Source organism: Hemicordylus capensis, chromosome 1, assembly GCF_027244095.1.
Source record: "Hemicordylus capensis ecotype Gifberg chromosome 1, rHemCap1.1.pri, whole genome shotgun sequence".
In the NCBI taxonomy this organism is placed as follows: Eukaryota; Metazoa; Chordata; class Lepidosauria; order Squamata; family Cordylidae; genus Hemicordylus; species Hemicordylus capensis.
In genome coordinates, this window is record NC_069657.1 from 205,647,640 (window position 1) to 205,666,068 (window position 18,429).

An 18,429-nucleotide genomic window follows, 5' to 3' on the forward strand; every position below is an offset into this window, starting at 1 on the left:
AGGAGGCTACTTAGGCAGGTTTGCCAGGATCGGGCACGATCCCGGTGGTTCACACCAGTGAGCAAAACTGGGCTGGGTTTCCTTAGCTCAGTTTTGCTCACTTGTGTGAATAGCCTCATTGCCTTAGCCAGGTATGTGTCTCCTCCTCTAGTCTTTCCTATGATCACTTTTAAAGGGCCTTTAAATGGCCTTGCTCATTTAATTTTGGATGTAACCATTTCATCTTGGATGCTTCTGAGTGAATGTACATTGTGTGGCCTTTTGAGGGCTACACAAACTCTTGCTGCCCTTACCACTTGCATCACAAGTGCCATAGGTTGGCCATCTGTGCAGCTGAAATGCTAGAATTACTGTGTATTTGGCATTTGAACAAAAGGAGGAAAGAAGTGCAAGGGATTTTTAACATTGTCCTTGTAGTGGAAACTCTAATCTGTTTTGGCTCTGAGCAAAGAAAAGCATATAGTGAATCTAGGGAGACTTCTCCTTGACTTGACCCTGATCTCTCTTGCTGCAGGGCATGTCTGTGTTTGTATTTACTCCTTAGGAGAACAGAATATACTTGAGAAGAAAATGGGAGCAAATGAATGCTCTCCAGTTGCAAGACATCGACACTGGGTTGAAAATGAGTATTTAAAAAGTGATGTGCTTTTATATCCTGATGTCTATGCTTTTTCAACCTGGGAAAAGAGAATTTTAAAAAATGGGAATAAGAGAGTAAGGACAGCTTTTTATAGTCTTAATTTTTAAAAAAAATAGATGGGGTGTGGGTATACTTAGGACCTGTGTCTACTATACAGCTCCCTGGATATAAGCAATGACATTTCATGGACCAAACCCAAGGGCTATTAAGAAAACAGGAACATACTGCACTGGAAATTCCTTAAGATTTCTCATCGTAGTTAAAAAATAAAATAAAAAGTTGACCGAACTTCAGAATCTCCTTTTTACACATTGTTTTCTAATTGGGTGAAAATCAGCAAAAGCAACAACAACAAACCACTAACTTCAGAAATCTCAAACAACTCCCCTATTTTATGAGTAGTTTAGTATCATCAAATAAGAAGAGACTGGGAACAATGGAAGGATGCATGTTGTTACAGAATTAAAGATCTGTTTAAAGTGGGAGAAGTGATATCCAGTCAAGAATTATCTGGAAACATGGGTAGTGTCAAGCAGATCCTTTTTCAGTATTTTCAACTGAAACATTTTAACTCATGTTTCAAGATTTGAGGCAAACAGGACATATTTGGCATTTGGGGAAAAAATCAGTATTGAAGCAGAAAGAACAAGAATAGCAGAAGGCATTCCCCCTAAAATATCTGTTAAATTAATACAGATGGAAGAGAGAGGAAAGGAAAGGCTTCAGAAATACAGTAGAAGTGGAATAGGTTTTGCATCTAGGACATTTCTGCTCAAAAGTGGAAGTGATCATTAATGAGATCAAGTGTACTGTCACCACTAAATGGAGGGGAAACCACACTAAAGTATGGTATGATTGGTATCTTACTCTCTTAAAACTCAGTAAGGTTAATCAGGTGACAATGAATGGTTGCTGGCATTTTAGAGCATTAAGAGCAGATGACAAACTATGAGAAGAAATGTTCTACAATCTCGAGCTGTTGGAGGGAGATGGCATACATGATTCTTTGACCTTGTCTATCTTGCTAAGTCTCCACTAAGATTTTTCTTTAATACAGATGGAAGGCATATATCATATATCAGAACATAGTAGCTATCAAGAAATGATTGATAACCTAATAGTAACTGCAATAATTGAAATTATGAAGTAATGAAAGACTTAGACCAGATCTATCAGCAGAGCAACAAGGATACTATGAATATGACAAAATGAACATATCTGGTTAGGTTTCAAGAAAGGAGGGAATGTATTAAAAAGATTAGGAATTTTTTAGGATATTGGAATGACCATGGCATATAGGACTATACAGTGCAACTACAACGTTCTGATATACATTCTCAGTGTTTAAGCATAGAATGAGTATATCGTTTTTCTTCTTTATATTGTTTGGACTATCCCTTGATATCTAGGGAAAGGAAAGGAAAGGTTGTGCCATTAAGTTGCTGTCGACTCCTGGCGACCATAGAGCCATATGGTTTTCTTGGTAGAATACAGGAGGGGTTTACCATTGCCTCCTCCAGCGCAGTATGAGATGATTCCTTTCAGCATCTTCCTATATTGCTGCTGCCCGATATAAGAGTTTCCCATAGTCTGGGAAACAGACCAGCAGGGATTCGAACTAACAGCCTCTTGCTCCCTAGACATGTTGCTTTCCCACTATGTCATTAGGTGGCTCTGATATCTAGGAGAGGAGATCGAATATGTATGATTTTTGTAAGCTGGTGGCATTTCATCCCCCCCCCTTTGAAGTGACCTTTTCTGCAAGTATTGTACCTTTTTGTATATAAAATACATTGTATTCTTTGTATCAAATATATTTTGATACTAAAAAGGGAAAAGAAACTTGCTCACTTGTCCAATTATTTAGTCAAAATAATATTGCTGTGCACACCAATTTAACAGTTCTTAATGAGGATCCATTAAAATGTGCCTTAGTAATCCATACACTTTGCCATGGTCTGAGCTTTTAGAATTGAGTGGTACAAGTTATGTGCTTTAATCTAATTAGATAGTTCTATTTAAATGAAAGAATGACATTTTGGCATTTAAAGCTGTGAGTTAATTTTCGCTGTGAGTAATCATTGACTAATTGGTAGGGTGGGAGTGTTTTGAAAGCAACCATAATTTCACTTGGAGCACCATGGAGAGACAGCATGGGGTTTGCTGTCGGTAGTCTCAAATACACCCTCCAAAAATACAGTAATTCTAGAACTCCTAAAGTGAGGAAAGACAGTGGGCATTATTATGCTGTTATCACAGATAAAAGTATCTTTCTTTCTTCCTCCCTTGCACCAGTAGGATGTCCTCCATCTCTAATCATGAATGCCGTAAGAGCATGTAAAGTCACTGCAGAAAAATTAAAAATAAATTTGTTACTAACGACAAAAATAAAAGGACATCATTTTCATAATAAAACGAACATGTTCTAGTGAAAAGAATCTGTTGTTTGGTGAAGTTTATGATATCACAATTCAACTTTTAATGTGAAATATATATTTCTTGCCACTCTTGAGTTGATTTACACAAGGTTACTTAAAGCGTGACTTACATTTACAATCATTTAAACAGTGTTTAGGCTTGGATCTTAAATACCTAGTTATTTAAGTAAGGCATTCTCACTCGGGACATGCCTTCATCAGAGCTGGATAAACTTATTCAGCATATGTGGTCACCACAGCCCACAAGTCCACTACTGAGAGTCTGAAGTCCTCCACTAATCTGAATGGCAGATGGACATGGTAACAGATCAAGTATTGACTGTGCAGACTACATAATCTGAAGAATGATGTAGGTACAGGCTATGTCCTAGACAGCATCTTGCTTTCTTTTGTGTGGGACTGCTTCCAAACCTCTGGATGAGATAAAGCAGTATAAAATGTTTCCAAGAGCATTTCTGTAGTCAGCTAAGTAACATAGGCATTATTGTTTCTCGTTCAACTAGAATATGTCCCTGTGTGTGTGTGTGTGTGGGGGGGATAGCTTTTTAGAGCGATTTGTTCCGGAACCACCAAAACATTGTTACAGCTCCTAGGTGATCATACTTAGTTATGCTTTTTGTTTGCTAATAGTCAGGGTGATCGGTTGATTTTGTCTTAATTAAGATATTTTTAACTTAATTCGATAATTATTAATTATCGAATTAATAATAAGATTTTAAAAAACAGTGGTACATAGGCTGGTAACCTCCAGGCTTGACTACTGCAATGCACTCTGTGTGGGTCTGCCTTTGTATGTAGTCTGGAAACTACAACTGGTACAGAATATGGAAGCCAGTCTGGTCTCTGGGACAACCTGAAAGAGGTGATGGTGGTGGTGCTGATGAAGCCCATACTGTTGCTCTAGGAAATCTGATGAAGGAACAGTGGTTTTGCTTTCTACTTGTAGATGCTCTTTACTTCTCACATGCTCCATTTGTGTATTTGGAAGTAAGACTGACATTGTGAGGAGGACATAATCATCTCCAATCCTCTCTCATCCAAAGGAAGTGCTGCCCCTGGAACTGTTCAGGGAAGAGGGGAGTAAACACCACAATGCAGGCATTTGGTTGTCCATGTTCAAATACTTTATGCTCCTTTTATATCTAATTTGTGATAGGATTTCTAGTATCACCTTTTCGGAGTGTTCTTAGTTTTCACAGAGCTATTGTTGCTAATCTATTTTTCTAATAACTCCGTGTTTGGTGTGTTTGTCCTATTTCATACGTTTTAAAAAAATAATCAAACTTGATTGTGCCACTATCAATAGTATGGGTTAAAAGTAAAACTATAACAAGCAATTGACATTTATAATATGATATGGGTGTTAAGATACAAGAAGTTCAAGCTCATTTTCATTGTTTCTCTCTCTCAGGGTGGGTGGGTGGGTGTTGCAAGAGGTAAAGTGCATAGAGAAAAATAAGAATACACATGTCATTGAGACAGATGTGTAGGAAAGCTTACAAGCAATTTGAACAGAAAGTGAGATATAATTAATTCAAAAGGAAGGGGGCAGTTTTTGAGAAACCAGAGCCAAAAATACTTAGTACATTTGTTTCTATATGAATATTGTTTATATTGTATTAAATCCATCATCCTTTACACTGTACCATATCCTTCCAGTATCATGGGTCAAGGCCCACTGTGAATGATTATTCTAGAAGTGGAATGAAATGCACAAACATAGCATAAACCTGATGGGGAAATGAGATTGGGTGCTAAGTAGAGTTGCCAGTAGGGATGTGCAAAATGTTTGAGGTACAAAACATTTTGTACTCGAAACGAGCCGTTTTGGGTGTTTTGTAGACAAAACAAAATGCCCATTTTCCAAATCTGAAAGTTTTGTACACAAAACAAAACTTCCCTGTTTCGGCTATAAAATGTTTTGTTGTTTTGGACCTCCATTTTGTGGCGATCTCTGAGTCAGTCTCCATTTTGTGTTTGACATCTCTTTGAATTTCCCGCCCTCCCAGCCTTCCAATCGGTGACCTAAAGCATTGGCTGATGTGCTGACGATTCTCTCCTTGTTGCCCATTGGCTCTTTTGCCTCTTGCCACTTTTTACTGACCCCACGTTGGCCAGGGGAAGGGTCCAAGAAGGGGCAAGGGTGGGGGGGGGAGTTCAAGGAGGGGTTTTCAATTCATTCAACAAGTTAGTTACTCATTCAACATTCTGCCTTTCTGCCTCATTGAAGAGAGAGAGAGAGAACTAGTTTGCATTGCATGGCATGCCTCAAGTTGCCATGATGATGCCATGTCATTGCCTATGCCTGCCTGCCTTGTTTCCAGCCTGAGCCGAGCCTGCCAGCCTGCTATGGCTACTGCATGCCAGCCTGGAAATGGATTTATCTGCTGCATTGCATTTTTGTACCAGAAGAATTTTTTTCACCCCCTTGAGAGATGCCATGCCATTGCCTATGTCTGCCTTGTTGCCAGCCTGAGCCCAGCCTGTGGATTCTCTGGTAGCATATGAGATTTTCAACGACAAACCATGAATCCACTCTCATATGCTACCACTCAAAACACCTCAGAAACAACAGAACCCAGTACCCCATGGGTTAGCCACCCATGGGGGGTGGTTGGCACCCTATGTGCACTACACCACCACTCACTCTGGGCCACCCCAGTGCCCCCCAAGTGCAGTTATGGGGCTTCTGAAACCTCCATCATTCCCTATGAGGAAGAACCTTAAAGATGCGTAAACTCCATTAAATCTTTCAAAATCAGCCCTCTGCCCAATTCCTTTGAAATAATTCTGGCAGCTTCCTTGCCCCCACTGGGCATGACCACCCACCCTACTCTGCTCTGGGCCACCCCCTTTCCCCCCGACATGAAGCTATACTTTTGCTGAAACCTCCATTATTCCCTATGGGGAAAATCTTACTTTAAAAATTCACCAAAAATCAGCCCTTTGCCCAATTCCTCTGAAATGTGGGTAGTAGCTTCTACCCATTGGACACTACCACCCCCACCCACTAGTTTTGCCCTGGGGTCATTTTTTAAAATCTAAAATGTTTCCGATTTGGATTTTGCAATTTTGAACAAAGAACAAAATGGGGGTGTTTCGGATTGGCTGATTTTGAACAAAGAACAAAATGGAGGTGTTTCGGATTGGCTGATTTTGAACAAAGAACAAAATGGGGTTGTTTCAGATTTGGGCCAAAAACAAAACAGAAAAAAAATGCACAACCCTAGTTGCCAGACTAGAGGAGAGAGTCCAGCCAGAGAGGCAGGAAGATTCAAGAACAAGGAAAAGCATGATCTTGCTTGAGGTTTGGGCCAGTGGCTGAATCAGAACTTGAGCTGGAACTGGAACTAGATCCAAATCCTGGGAGCTTATTCGAGAAGGAGCTAACAAAGAGGAGCTGTTGCACCAGCAACAGTCAGGTTGCCAATGCTGGGCTTATATAAAGAACTGAAGACACCCCCCCCCCCGCCGCCCCTGGAACTGAGTTGGGTCCAGATCTGCTGCATGTGCCTGAGCTGGCCTCCCTTCTTCTGGAGTAGGTCATGGCGGGGGGAGCAGGCCACCAGGCGGAGATGTTCTTCTCAGAAATGTAAGCAGACAACCTGACTAAATTACTTGGAACATAGGAAGCTGCCATACACTGAGTCAGAGCATTGGTCTATGTAGCTCAGTATTATCTATCCATACTGGCAGCAGTTTCTCCAAGGTTGCAGGCAGGAATCTCTCTCAGCCCTATCTTGCAGAAGCCAGGGAGGGAACTTGAAACCTTCTGCTTTTCCCAGAGCGGCTGCATCCCCTAAGGGGAATATCTTACAGTGCTCACACATCGAGTCTCCCATTCATATGCAACCAGGGTAGACCCTGCTTAGTTAAGCGGACAAGTCATGCTTGCTACCAAAAGACCAGCTCTCCTCTCCCTACTACGAGCTGGTCTTGTGGTAACAAGCATGACTTGTCCCCTTAAGCTAAGCAGGGCCCACCCTGGCTGCATATGAAAGGGAGACTAGAAGTGTGAGCACTGTAAGATATTCCTCTCAGGGGATGGAGCTGCTCTGGGAAGAGCAGAAGGTTCCAAGTTCCCTCCCTGGCAGCTTCTCCAAGATAGAGCTGAGAGAGATTCCTGCCTGTAACCCTGGAGAAGCCGCTGACAGTCTGTGAAGACAATACTGAGCTAGATGGACCTATGGTCTGACTCAGTATATGGCAGCTTCCTGTGTTCTTACTTGAGGGAGTCCTCTTGAAATTAAGTAGTCCTTTAGAGAAAAGCTTGAATAGTCCTGTTGAGTAACTTAGTCTGGATGTCAGCCATTGAAAATCATTGCATATGGCTTGCTTGTTTTAAATTTAGGTTTGCAGACAAAACCATGTTGTTAAAGAAAACCCAAGGCCTAGGGAAGAACCACAGGTCCTTTTAGTCTACACGAAATGTATGCTAAACCAGTTCAGAGTATCTGAACTGGTTGCCAAGCCACTTTCTAAAGTTAGGGTCTGAATGGGAATGTAACTGGAGAGTTTATCAAATACTATTGACTTATCAAATACTATTTGACTCTCTGGGATGAGGCATGGTTCCAGGTCTGTATTAGTTGTCAGACACCAGTGCAGACTTTTCCACTGTACAATTTAAAGTTCTTTAATTGCTGTTTTGTTCATTATTTTGAGAGATTGTATTTTGTGATCGTTGCTTGTTACGGGGTGTGTGTGGTGGTGTGATGTTCTTTACCATCCTGGGAACATTGTTGAAGGACAGTATAAAGCAGGCCTGCACAACTCAAATGACCTGGCGGGCCGAAACCAACCGTGACTTGGTTCATGGGGGCCGAGGTCAATTCTTAGGGTGCTGATTATTAGAGTAACACTTAATATCAATCAACCAACCAAATTAAAGTGAAATGAATTAAAAATGAATTTAATCAATATTTAACTTTTGATGTTCTGGCAGGCCAAGATTGATTAAATTAATATGAAATAAGTTGAATGAAAATTCATTCTAATAATATAAATATTATACAATCTGTACAAAATACATAATAAAATGCATTGTTCTTCCTTTCCACCTCTGCTAAATTATCACACATAACATGGAACGCTTTTAAGGGGAAAAAATATGAGAAGCTCTTCTCATAATTTTGGAAAAGAAGGGAGAAAGGGAAAGAAAGATGGAAAGGATACAGCAGGAGGCTTGGCTTGAGAGAGAGAGAGAGAGAATATGGAGCAGTCTTGGTGGGGGGGGAGAGAGAATGAATGGAGCAGTCTTGGTGAGAGAGAGTCCATTCCCCGTTCTCCTCCCGCCACTAACAGCTTTCCCTCTCCATCCCTCGGCAATGCTTTCTCTCCCCACCGGGCTCCCTCCATCCCTGCCATTTTTGCCCACCCCCGCCACTGGACTCCCTCATGGGGTCACTGTCCACCGCCACCTCATACCTCATTGCCGCCACCGCCACCCCCCAATTCCAGTCACCGTGCAGCTGAGGAGATGCCCCCGGGGCTATTTCCCCTTCCTCCCCCTGCTGCTTAACCCCCCCCCTCAATTCCAGCCACCATGCGGCCAAGGAAATGGGTGCGGGTGTCTTTCCCTACCCTCCCCCATGACGACGACAGCGCACGGTGACAGAATTCAGAGTGATGCTCGGGCCTGCAATTTGGCCCGGCGTCGCTTACCAACTGCGAGGCACGCCTGCGCAGTGCCTCGCAGTTGGAAAGCGACGCCAGGCCAAATGGCAGGCCCGAGTGTCACTCTGATTTCTGCCGCTGTGCGCCGCTGCTGCTGTGGGGGAGGGTAAGGAAGAACACCCGCACTCTCGCAGCCATCTCCTCTGTCGCGCAGCGGCTGGAATTTGGGGGGAGAATTCTTGTAAGCAGCAGGGGGAGGAAGGGGAAATAGCCCCGGGGGCCAGGAAAAAAGGCCTCGCGGGCAGAATGTTGTGCAGGCCTGGTATAAAGCCTTCAGTAATGAAGAAATGGTAGCTGTGAAGGTGGCTGTTCCTTTTCCTCCTCTCTATTCCTGCTACCACCACCCTATGCTGAGGATAGGGCCCATGCAAAGGTGCAGGTGGGTGAGTGAGGGAGCAGGAGGGCTGTTTGCCTGAGAGCAGCTATTTGGTGGGCATGTGGGTGCTGCCAGTGTACCACAGGGTCCTAGTTGAATGCCCACTAGAAGATCTTAGGGATGCACAAGCATCCCTCTGCTCATCTCCAGAGTGCAAGACCTTGAGGCTATATGCATGCTAAGTGTTCACACCCAAGGCTGCTTCCCCTCCCCCCTGCTCCAAGGCTCCCAGAAACCTGTCAGTGGAAGCAGCTGCAGTTGCTCCAGGCGCTAGCTGAGCATATTTTCCCTGTCAGAAACTGGACTGGGACTACAAGTCCCAGCATACCCAGTGGGAAAATGTTGCTCTGTATGCCATTCCAAGCACAGAGGAGTACTTTGACCAGCATCCCACTCGAATCCTTGTGACCCCCTGCCAGTTATTCATTGAGCAACAGAGCCTCACCGCCCCCAGGCTCTCTGGACTTCCTTGTATCCTTGTAGTAGTAGAGCAAAGGCAGAGTAAAGGTGGCAGCTGAGACAACACCTGGCCGTTCTTTCTGAGCAGAGAACTGTGAGGAGTTGAAATGCAAACTTCTCCTTTGTGATGGGTTTAAAAAAAAAAAAAGAAACCTTCAAAACATGTCTCTGGGGCTGAACTTGAACATCTCTAGTCCTTTCTGTGTGCAAAAATAGCTATATCAACAAAACTTTCCATGAATCTTCCCATCACCAGCAGCTTTTTAATTAATACAAGATTGATTCATTCAGCCCTCTAAAAAATAATCACTTTCTCTTGTGATAATCATGCTGCTCTTGTGGTGGCAAGCATAAATTGTCCCTTTTCCTAAGCAGGGTCTGCCATAGTTTGCATTTGAATGGGAGACATATGTGAGCAGGGTAAGATATTCCCCTCAGGGAATGGGGCTGCTCTGGGAAGAATAGAAGGTTCAAAGTTCCCTCCCTGGTGGCATCTCCAAGACAGTGCTAAGAGGGACTCCTGCCTGTGACCTTGGAGGAGCTGCTGCCAGTCTGTGTAGACAATACTGAGCTAGATGGACCTATTGTCTGACTCGGTATAAGGCAGCTTCCTATGTTCAACAATAATAGAAACTGTTCTTCCTCCACCTTCATTCTGCCTCCCTTCCCCCAAGTCACAAAGCAGGTGTGAGCCCTGTTTGAATTTGGGTGTAATTTTTCTGCTCATCTGTGATTGAAAGAATATGCAGCAGCAGCAGAGCCACTGCTTTAAATCTGGGTCTGCTGCAATCATATATAAATCAGGGGATGGAATCTGATATTAAGAACAAAAAAGGGTGTGTGGATAAGGGGAATTTGAATTACCCATTTCTGCAGTTTCTCCCCATCGCCTTTTCTTCAGATGCTTTTTGTCCAGCCAGGAGAGAAAACACAATTGGCCTCTTTAGTGTTTCTGTAGGTTGGTCCTCAGGACTACATTTCCTGAAAGAAAGAGGAAGAAAAAAGCAAGGAGAAATATGGAGAGAGAGAAAAAGACTCCTGTATAATAAGTACAGATTTTTTGTGTGGTAATTATTATTTATATAGTCCAATCAATATGCAGGGTGCTTTAAATCATCACAATCAGGTGACAGGTAGCTAGCTGCCTAGTTTAAAATCTTTGCCTAGTGCACAACTATAGGAAAAATGTAAGCTGCAGCCATCTAATGGTGCAAACAGGTACTGCACTATTACTGTAAGGGAATCCAAGATGCTTTGCTGGGTGGGGGGTGGGCAGCGGGGAGGGAATGCATATGCATTTGGGTAGAGCTTCACTACATGTTTAATTGTGCAAGGTTATAATATATTAAGGAACAACTTCTGGCTTACGGTATTTGTAGCTGTTGCTCAGGCATCTTTTGAAAGAATCCAGGTGATGAATCACCGTCACCAGCAATGGTAGTGGAATTGCAGAGGTCCAGGTCCAGGCAAAAATAAAAGCAAGGCTGGAGATCATTTTAGAGTGGGTCTGGCAAGTAAAGAACTGACTGAGTGCATTTGGCTCTTCTTACAAAATCTATAAGAAGTGAACTATTTTAGGCTGCGTTCTTGAGACAGGATTGCAAATCATTGCAATTCCTGCTGCTGAAATCCTAAATGGATGGCCTCTTCCTTCGTTGCTGCAGTCTTTCTTGGGGACTGTAGAATCCAGGGGAAAGAGTTGTGGTACACAAGGACAAGTCAGTAGAGTTGAATCAGGAATATTAATTATTTAATGGGACAGATATTGTTTACAGAGAGGCATGTGCAGACTGCTTTTCTAGTGCTTTTGCTGCTGGCTGGTTTTTTGTTTTTTTTGCTGTTGTTGTTAGCCCCACTCCAGAAATGGAATAAAAGTAACTAAAACACCACTCAGATGCTGGCCTGGATCAAGGAATGGATTAACCAAAAACACCACAGGGTCAGCCTTGAGCAACCTAGTCAGGATCCTGCTCTACAATTCCTAACAGCTGCAAAGACCGACTAATCACGGGGGCCTTCTTGCTGCTACTAGCTGGACTTGCCTTATTGCAAAACTCTCTCAGGTTTTTACTCATTTATAGTTTTTATGCTTGTATTTTATAGTTTTTAAATTAGATTTGTTTTATATTTTTAGCTTAATATTTTAATTGTCATTTTTGTTGTATGTTTTTAACTTTTGCAGACCGCCTTGGGGTTGTGTTAAATGAAAGGTGGTATAATAAATAAATAAATATCATGGCAAAACAAGTGGAAGATGCTGACCAACAGACTGCATCCCTTGCTTATCCTTTAGTAAGAACAGCAAACACAGATCCACCTTGGAGCATGTAGACTTAGTGGTGTTCAGCGTGGTAGGATGCCTTTGTGGTTTTATTTGTGCTATTACTTTTATTTGTTAAAATTGAATAAATACAGTTTGACTACATCTCAGGTGTGCACATCTGATGGCGGGGGAGATGGCTACACAAGCACCCAAAGTTTCCTTGAGTGGGGTCTCCAGCTAGTTCAGAGTAAAAGAAGGAAAGTAACCCTTTGACCCTTGAACCTGGACCTTGGTTCTGGGTTCTGACACAAGGCAGGAGCAGGCCAAGACTTCTGCTTGCCTGAAATGGGGGCACCAAATGTCGCTGCTACATGTGCTCCTCTGCCCAACACCATCACCATGCCTGTCCCTCTGTCTGCCACTTCCACTTGGCAGCAGCACTCCTCTTCCTTGGTACATTGGATTTGAAAAGGAGGAGAGAGATTGATCAGAAAAGGAAGTGCAGAGAAGAGTAGAGTAGTGGGCTAGAGCAGGGGTTCTCAACGTTGGGTCTCCAGATGTTATTGGACTTCAGCTCCCATAATCCCTTGCCCCAGTGGCCTTTGGCTGGGGATTATGGGAGTTGAAGTCTAATAAGGTCTGGGGACCCAGCGCTGAGAATCCCTGGGCTAGAGCATCTCCCCACCACTCTCCTCTCCTCTCCTCTCCATCCAACTTCCTCTTCTGCTCTGTCCCTACCTCCTTTTCAAATCTAGTATGCTGAAGAGGAGGAGCTGCTCTTTATGCTGCTGTCAACCAGCATCAGCAAAAGGCAGATGAGACAGCAGTAGGCAAGTGTGTGGCAGTGGAAGGTGTGGGGGCAGCAGTTGCCACCCTCCACACAAAGTATTTAGAGTTGAAAGGGATCTTGGAAGTCAGCTCACCTCATTATGAGGCACCAAAACATTAAGGTTTGCATTAGTGTGTGCTCCTTGCCTGAAAAATTGTGGGAAAGAGCTTAAGTGCCTTAAAGTGGTATCTGCACCACAGGGGTGGGATAAGGAGTATATTTCTTTATGCGTGTACGTTTCAGTATAGAAAACGTTAAAACTTTATCTCAGGTTGCCAGCTTTAAAGTATTAAAATTCTTGTCACACAGTATTTCTGTAGCAGCCATCATCTGCTACTGCCACCTTTTGTAATGTGCTGCCAACGCTCATAAGTTTTGTTACCTGCTGTATTAGTCCCTCTTTTTTCCCCAGTTCTCTACTTCCTCCTGTGTTTGGCTATACATACATGCACACACACACAGGAGATGGGTGGTGAAGAAAATAAAGAAAAAGCACCAGCTCTGCCTGCCAAGCAACGGGACATTTATAGTGAAATCTTTCTTCCAATGGATTTTACAAACTGCACTTCAATCTGACAATTGTTGCTCACTGTGCATTTATGAGCCGAGTCCTGCCACAGAGTGATGGGAATTTTTATATATTGCTAGCTAGCTACTTTAACAGAGATTGTAATCTTGTCAAGCTTTTTTGAGCTTACTTTTCAAAAAAAACAAAAACACAACTGAATGGATTCATGGATTCTTAAAATAGAGTCCTTAATGCTGAGTTACCCCCTTATTAATCATCAGGAAGAGTCCTGCTGGATTCGATAAAGGGTCCATCTAGTCCAGCATCTTGTTTCCGTGTGTGGTGACCCAGAAATTTGCAGAAAGCCAATGAACATTTCACTAAGATAACATGTACTTAAGGGCACAGTCATGTAGCACTGTGAGATGTGCTGTATGACTAGCAAATAACCTTGTTGCTGGTACTTCCTGATGCCAGAGTAATGCTAGCAACCCAGACTGAGGGCAATTTCATACCTTACTCAGAGGAAAAGCTAGGTTTGCAGCTGAGTGTACACTCCATAGACTTGGGCCAATCTCAGCTTCCTGGCAAGTGCTCTGGTATGACACATGTTGAATACATAAATAAATGTTTGTCCTACCCACACTTGACACTTTGAGATGCATACTTAAAAATAACTTATGTGTACTCCCAGGTAAAAATGTGTAAAATCCTGTAAGATGAGATATGAATATGATGAATATTTATATACCGCTTTCCCAACAAAAGTTCCCAGAGCAGTTTACATAGATATAAATGGAAATGGCTCCCTGACGCCAAAGGGCTCACAATCTTTAAAAAACAACAACCCCAAAACATAAGCTCGACACCAGCAACAGGGCAGGGTGAAAAAGTGAGGGCAGGGGAGAGGGACTGTGTGCCATCTTGAGCTTCTTGGAGGAAGGGTAGGTGTATTTATCTGACTGGAAGTCTGCTTTCAAGATTTATCTAGCTTGCCCAGTGTGGGATACACACAGTATGCTGAGCCTGCAGCCTTGCCAGGCTGAGCAGAATCCAACCTGCATTCCTTCTGGCTGGCAGCTTGTCCTGAATGCCTGATATCTAGCACATTATTTGTTCGGAGACTGGAACCAAGGCACGTTCTTATTTTAATTATCTGTGTCTTAGTTGCTTTTCTAAATTTTCTATAACAAAATTATAGAATAGCAACTTCTCAGATGGTGAGAAGTTCCACTAGAGCCCTGCCAGATGGCAATTTTACTTTGGAAGGGCAGGTGTGCATTCACATATCGTCCAGATTTACGTCAAAGTCCCTGTGATGTATTGGGAAGCACTCCATACACGACCCAGGTTTTTCATTGCACATTGGAGCTTAGCCCGATTTGTCAGGGGCAAAAAATTCCACTTTTTGCCTTGGGTTTTTGGACAAATTTGAACTATCTGATATGCCCTGTAACTTGCAGTATTTCAACCCTCTTAATCCTGTGGTAAAGCCTACTGTCTGGGAAAGGCCCAGGTTTCCTTCAGATAAGATGTATGGTGTTCTCAGTAATATTTGCTTTGTTGCAGATATTTGAGTGGCACAAAAGTGGAAGCAAGCAGCATGCATACTCTAACTAGGCAGCAGTCCTACATCAGATCCCCAGTGGGAGCTGTTCAAGGTGCCTTTAGCTCAGACCTAGTTCTCTCTGCTTCTGCCCCTGATTTGTTCCAGTCTGTACAAATGCTACTCTACATGCACATGTGTGTGTAGATGTGTGTACAAACACACAGAGTGCCCCCTCCCTTTAGCTGGAGGGAGTGGGGTGCATCTCCTTCCACCAGCTCTGTTGTCTCTCTCATTTGAAATAGAGTAATTACAAACTAGGATTGTGCACAGACCATTTTCCATGGTTTGGTCAAAAATTGAACTGGTTCAGTCAACCCCCCTGGCTGGGCCAGTCGATTCGATGAACCAACTCAAACCAGTTTGAAGTGGTTCGCCCATAGGCAATAATGAGGAAACTGAACCTACTGCCCAACCCACAAAACAATTGAGTAATCAGGTGATTTTTAATGAATTTTTGAATTTTATCTGGGTCAGTAGGTCAATGACTGACCCAGGTAGCACCTATACCCTATCATCCAACCCACTAGTGTCTTTCAGCCCAGCACATAGCCACCCACAAATTCAACTAGAGCAACTTCTACCACATTTTGAAAGAGTAGTGCATCTTGCTAATGCAGAATCAGATTGCAGAGCAGACCAGAGCAGTGAGTAAAGTACAAGGCTCGACATGGAGCTCAAGAAATACTACACACATGCTGAGATCTGCCACTGTGTTTATTTCTCACTATTTTACAAACAAAACAAAACACAGTTTGAAATTCCCTCCTTTTTGCTCGCTCTCCCTCATCCCTCCCCCCCAGCCAATGGGGGCAGAGTTGCCATGACAACATTGATTTTGAATGATAAGCCAACCAAGAAGAAAGGAGATTGCAAGCCAATTGGAAGGCAGTGGCAGAAACCAACCAGCAAGGGAAAAACAATAAGGCAACAGCCCTCCAAAATGGCACCCAGAGCCGCCCACCTTAGCCATTCAAACTGTCGAACCAGTTCTCTTCTAACTGGGTTCTATTTGGGTTGATCTTGGACTGGCCCCATTCCCTGAAGGGCAGTCTGGTTCACGATTGAACTGTTTTGCACAGCCCTATTACAAAAGATCTCACAACCATTGATTCCCATTAAGGAAAAATCACCCAAGCATCCTGGCCTTCTAACAAGCTATCTCCCTTACAGAAGAATCTTTGGCCTTCAGCAATAACAATATTATTCAAAACAGTGTATGATGAAAATGAGATAAACATAATGATACCAGAATAAAAGAAGAAACAAAATAAAAAAAATCTCAAGACTGTAGTCCAAAACATTATTTTAAAAAATGCAGTATTAGCAGCAGCAGCAACAACAACTATACACGCATACTAAAGAGTTAGTAGTAGAATAAAATCTATCCATATCCATTCTGTGAGGGTGTCTGGCTGCAAGGATCCACCTGATGAAAGAATTAAATTGGTGGATGATAAGCTCACAGATCTAGTGATATTTAATGGCTGTACTGAAGGAAAGAAACTGATTACTTTTTGGCATTAGAGACACTGAAGCTGCTTTATTATTATTTTATTTTATTTTCAGTCTGAGGCCAAATTGGTGGGATTCACATTACTTAATTAGCATTAATTAATTAATTAATCAATCAGCATTAATTGACCCCCGTCCCTACCCCATCCATGACAAAATGAGGTCGTTACTGTTTTTTTCATTTGTCCCTCAGTCCTTTTGGCTTATTGCTCATAAAAGACAAGATGAACTTAGTTTTACTAAAAGTTTTAAAGGATAAACAGCTCATCTTTTTTTGTGAGGGGGATGTAATCATGTAAGAAATGGTAATTAACCTTTGTGTCAGTATGACTGAAAATAGGAGAAGTCACAGCTGTGAACTAAGCCTAGCTTTCTCCTTGACTGTCCTCCAGTCACTTTTACTCTCTCTAGCTTCATTTGTTGCTTGCAATAAAACTTTTTGTACCTGCCAGCTGGTGGACAGGCCTAAAGCACATGTAACCAACTAATGGAGTCTCTTATCTAGCAGCTTAGCGTGTGGCTTGTGTCTTCTGTACATGATCACAGCAGTCATTCAAGTGTGGTAGTCCTGAAGTGCCTGGAGAGCTGCTGGCGCAGGTGCAAAACCTGTTGTGAGCCCCGTCGGAAAAGAGCTGGAGTTGGATTAGCTGCTGCTCACCACATGTTTGTTTTCCAGAGGCCAAAGCCACGTACTGTCCTAATGTTGAAACAACTAGGCAGGAGTGATGATTTAATGCCATTGTGGAAGTGTCCCTACTAATTACATTGTCAGACTGCAAATCCTCCCCCCAGGCATGAATACTGAAGGCAGGACTAGAATATGAAGTCTTCTGGTTTAGACCTGTTTCATTGGAGACCTTATTTAAATCCAGTCTGGACATCACTAACCATTCATGCTTAAAACTGTTACGGGAGCAGTATACAGAATATCTGCAGGCAAGTGCATTAATCCAGTTATTTGCTCTATTTGAAGAGGCTCTAATACACACCCTGGGTCTGGTGCATAGGGGGAAGCTCTGTTCTTTTCAGTGGGGCACATTTTACTATCATGTCAACAAGGGTATTGTGGGAAATCTTGTGAATTGCTTTGTTGAAATCAAGATACACTATAAGGCTATTCACACCATGGTAGAAAATCGGGCTAGCCTCTGCTAGCTTGATTTTCTACCATCGTGAGAACCACTGGGCTCAGCTGCAAGGCTGGTAGTTCTTAAGCGGGCCACCTGCTTAAGTAGCCTGGTGCTTAAACTGGGTTTACAGAGCAAGTGCTCCGCAAACCCGGTTTTTGCAATTGTGAGTTGCTGCGGTGCGGCTCTGTGGCGCGGTAACTCACGAGTAGACCCCCTGACCGGGAGGCTGAAAAGCAGCCTCCCGGCTCGGGGGTCTCTCCAGCATGCCCTGCGTGCTTGCATTTTGACGGAGCCGGCACTTGTGTGAGCGGCTGCTGTGGCTGCCCAGAGCAGACTGCCTGCTCGTGTGCAGGGAGAGCAGGCTAAGCCCGCTCTCCCCACAAACCCTCCCCAGGCAACTCCCACAGATTGTGGGAACCGCCTCTATGTCTACAGCATTCCTATGATCTATTAAACTAGAAACTCTATTTAAAAAGGAGCTAAGATTAGTCTGGCATGACTTATTCCTGACAAACCCATACTAAGGTTGTTCATATGACACAGGCTACTTGGGTGAAATCCCTTGTACCCTAGGAGCCCATGACATCTGGGAGACGGGGAGTTCTCCAGACCAAGCAGCTGCAGCCCTGAGTAGCCCAGATCTGCTATCCAGACAAGAAGTGAAGTAGGACAGAAAAGGAACAAGTCCTACCTCAGTTTTCAGTCGTGCTCACCATCAGGGCTCTGGCAGCCATAGAGTCCTAACTGCAGTGCAGCTGGGAGAAGAGGCTGCCTCTCCACTGCCCCCATGGTGCATTGTGGGATGTAGGACTTCCTTTTCCTGATCCCATCTTGGGCAACCGCTGCCATGCTGCTTGTGTGGGTGCACAAGTTGCAGAGGCAAGAGTGGGCTTGGATCATTTGGTACAGGAAGGTAGGTTCTTGCCTCCTCTTTCCGCCAGCTAACCTGAGCTTGGTCATGCGTACGACCTTACTGTCTTCTAGAACGC

At 43.4% G+C, this 18,429-nt stretch overlaps 2 long non-coding RNA genes across 2 annotated transcripts in view; one reads left to right on the forward strand and one right to left on the reverse strand.

Annotated features, from left to right (window-relative positions):
• The window catches only part of LOC128340856 (uncharacterized), a 102,492-nt gene that overhangs the window by 28,736 nt on the left and 55,327 nt on the right, over positions 1-18,429 (forward strand). The gene's annotated exons all lie outside the window — the stretch shown is intronic.
• Positions 2,628-18,225, reverse strand: LOC128340860 (uncharacterized). The gene is made up of 3 exons (XR_008314037.1): positions 18,132-18,225; positions 10,454-10,570; positions 2,628-2,986 (listed from the first exon to the last, which is right to left on the reverse strand). It is a non-coding gene; the product is annotated as an uncharacterized LOC128340860 (long non-coding RNA).